Here is a 3,784-nt window from a genome sequence, read left to right as displayed (position 1 = left end):
GCTCGGCCGGCCGGCGGGCGGGCGGAGGGGGCGGCGCGGCGCGGAGGACGAGCCCGCCCGGGTCCGCCCGGCCCGCCCGGCGCCGCCCCCTCCGCCCGCCCCGCGCCGTCCCGCCAGCGGGCCCGCGGCCTTCGGGGCTCCCCCAGCGCCCCCCGGGGAGGCGCGGCCGGGCCCGCATCCCCGCCCCCGCGCCGCCCCACGCCCGCCCGCGCCCGCTCAGCCCCCCGTTCGGCCCGGGGGAGCTCAGGCCCCGAGGCCTGCCCCGGGGCCCTTAACCGGAACCCCCAAGCCGGCCCTGCCGCCCCGGCGCCTCCGGGGAGCCCGCCTGCGCCCCCTGCCGCCTGCCGGGCCCCCCAGGAGGGCCGGGCCCAGGCCCCGCAGGTCATCTTCGGTCTGCCCAGGCCCGCGCCCCCCGGGACCCGGTGGCTGACCTTACCGCCCCGGGAGCGGTGTGACCCCCACCCCGCTTCCCCACAGCCACATCCGTCTGCGGTGCTGCCCCCGGAGCTTTGCTTCTCTCCACCCCAAAGTCGCCCCTGGTGGTCCCTCCGCATCGCCGCCCTGGGTCCCCGCACCCCGCTCCATGAAGCTCCTGGGTCCTCTCCAACACCATCATTCCAGAACACCCCTGGCCGTGCCGGGCCCCCACCCCACAGCCTTTGCTGGCAGTCACCTGACCAGGTAGTAAAGAAGAGTGTCAGACAGCAGGAAAAGATTCTTGTGAAATAACGTTAAGCAAAAAATAAAACACGGAGCTGACTGATAAAAGGTAGAGGATTTCCTTCCGGTGAAGAAAGTATTCTCAGTGGGGGCTGGTTGCACAACCCTGGAGTACCATGAGCGACTGCAGAATTACACTCCTTAAATGACTGGATGGCATGGCAGGTGACGCGCGCGGCTGCATGAACCACGAGCCCCTCCGCCTCCACCAGGCGTGACCAGGACCTGCTTCCAGCTTCTCCAGAAGCCCTCACAGTGGATGCCCAGCTGGGCGAGGTCATTGCAGGGGGTTTTCTCTCTCACTGCCAAGGATCAGAAGCAGGTGGCAGTGCTGCTCCTTGGCTCCCACCCGTAACCCCGTTTCTGGGTTGCTAACAGAATCCCAGGTGGCAGTGACATGCACACCTCAGAGGATGAATCACGAGTGGCCGAAGCCAATCAGATGATCCCTTTCCCCTTCGCCGGTGACTGCCCTAAGGGACAGGCAGGCGTGTGACGAATGCTGGCCAGCAGGACGGAAAGCGGGTTACGCAATGAGGTTTGGACCTCCTCCCATCCCTCCTGCTTTGGCCACTGCTAAGTGAAAACACGTATCTGGAGCTATGGCAGCCACCTTGCAACCATGAGGTGACAAACCTGATGTGAAAACCAACACACTGAAGGTGATGGAGGAAAGGGCTGTGTCCTCGATCACATCTTTGAACAGTGCAACCAACCCCGAGAACAGCTGCGTCTGCACTTGTTCAGTAGCCCTGCAAATGTCTCCACCATCGTGCATGTTTTCTGGGACTTGTGGCAAAGCATCCTACAGAATTCAGAGCTACACAAATACTGGGTCACGGGGGTCTTAGTTCTTGGCTCAGCCATTCAGACAGAACCCCACAGGAGAGAAGGGGGGCTGGGACCCCGTAGCCTCACCTCCAGGGCAGGGCCAGCTCTCCCTGCGGGACTGGGGCCACTGCTTGACGGCTCTGAACCTCTGTTCCCTCAATGATGAAATCATGACATGAGAAGGCTGAACCCCGTGACCTCTAAGCTACGCTTTCCTCTCCAACCTCCTGTTGATCAGAGTCCAGGACAGAAGTCCTCACTCTGCATCCGCTCCACAGTCCACTTGGCTCCGTTCTTCCTGGTGTCAGGGTGACAGCTCGGATTCTGGGGAAGATGGACAAACTACGAAAGGAGCATTGCCACCCCGTTCAGAATAAAGGTTGTCCAGGGTGGAAAAGTAAAACCAGCCTTCCAGCGGCTCAGGATGGAATCCAGCCAGGCCAGGCCTGGTACCTCTGTTGTTGACGTATTTTCACACATGACAAAAATGGCATGTGCTCACAGGACAAACTGCAGCTCACAGACGTGTTTAAGATAGTAAAAGTGCCCTCCCCAGCCTCCCTAATCCCACCCCACTCCCCGTGGTGCAGTTTTGAGTGTGGTTCCAGACACCTTCCTGTGCTTATACAAATGGGGTGCCGTGTATCACAGAATCAAAGATGCTAGTGATGTTGCACCCTGTGAAAACGTGAAGAGGGTCCGCAACCTGGAGTTAGTGAGCTGGGGCACAGGCGTGCATACATGTGTAGATTTTTAAAAAATAAAAGTGGACTTACCCCACCACATGGTCACAGAATCTGTTTTAAACAACTATCTCGTGCTCTTCTCTCTAAGGACACATTCATCCCCGTCCTTCTCGAAGATGCCCGGTATTCTATACTATTGGACGCACACAATTTAGTTTTTATCGCTCTTCTATTCATGGCAATTCCTACTCTATTCCCATCATTTTTGCCGTTACTCTGGTCGATAGCTCTTTTTGAGTATCTGTGAGTACTTCTCTGGCCCGAGTTTCTGGAAGTGGGAACACTGTATCAGAGGTTTATATATCAATATTTAACACTTGACGTTAAGATTTAACATACTAACATCTCCAAATCACTCTCCAGAAAGATACTGTTTATTCATTCCTTACCAGCAGTGTATGAGAGAATCCATTTCTGCACAATTGCGCCAAAACTGAACATCACCAGTGTTTTTTTTCTTCCAGCTGGATAAGTAAATATTGATGTCCTCAGTGCTTTATTTCACAAGCCTTTCTAGGGAAGTCAAGCGTGCCTTCATCCTTACGAATACTTTTCATTTTTTCTAAGCGTCGCCTGTGAGTTCGTTCTTTGACTGGATTGTTTGTCTTCTCTGTTTTTGGAGCTCTTTGTATTATAGTTATTACGTAGTGAATGCTGGGTATTGCCTGTGATGTATGGCAAATATTTTTCTCAGACTGTTTTTTCCCCGCAGTCTGTTTTTAATCTCTTAATTTTGTTTACAGTGTCTTTTGTTGAACAGAAGCTTTTCCTTTTATGTGGTGAAGTGTGCCAGTCTCTCTGGCTGGCACAGGGTTTTTGTGTCTCCCTCAGGGAGGACGGATCTAAGCTGCCCCCAGGCTGACATGGCGGCTGGATGCCCACCTCGGGGGATGCCCTCCTCTCTGGGCGCAGGTGCCCATCCTGGGTCTGATGCAAGAATCTGCTGCTCTCTTCCCAGCTGGTCCCACACTTTTGAAAAGTGCTGTCTTCATGGCGTCTTGATATCTGTCTTCCTTTGTTGTCCTGTTCAGAATTTTCTCGACCTCTTCTGTTCTGTGGGTCTGACTCAGGTTCCCAACAAGCGCTGCGGGGCCCCAGCCCAGTGGCACAAACACTCAGGTGAGCTTCATGGACCTCAGCAGACTGCTATTTTCTCTACAGAGAAGCATCGGGCCATTGTAATGATAGTTTTGAAGTCCGGCACTTGAGGCTGGGGTCAGGGAGAGCCCGCAGGGCTGGGCCTGCTGTCGTGAGTGTTTACGTGCTGAGCCCAGAGCCAAGCAGCTGCCCAGATGCCGCCCGCCCGCTTCATCCACCACCCTGGGGACCCAGATGTCTCCGGGCAGCACGCGTCCCTCCTGAGGGGCACGGGGTGGACCCCTGGTGCTCAGCGCACGAGTCACCGCCCACTCCATCCCTCCTCCCACAGGGCTCTGGGGTTAGAAGCCAGATTCTGGTCCGATGTGTGGCCCAGAAGCCATAGGGCA

Source organism: Hippopotamus amphibius, chromosome 17 (genome assembly GCF_030028045.1).
Source record: "Hippopotamus amphibius kiboko isolate mHipAmp2 chromosome 17, mHipAmp2.hap2, whole genome shotgun sequence".
Lineage (NCBI taxonomy): Eukaryota > Metazoa > Chordata > Mammalia > Artiodactyla > Hippopotamidae > Hippopotamus > Hippopotamus amphibius.
This window is presented reverse-complemented; position numbering follows the sequence as displayed.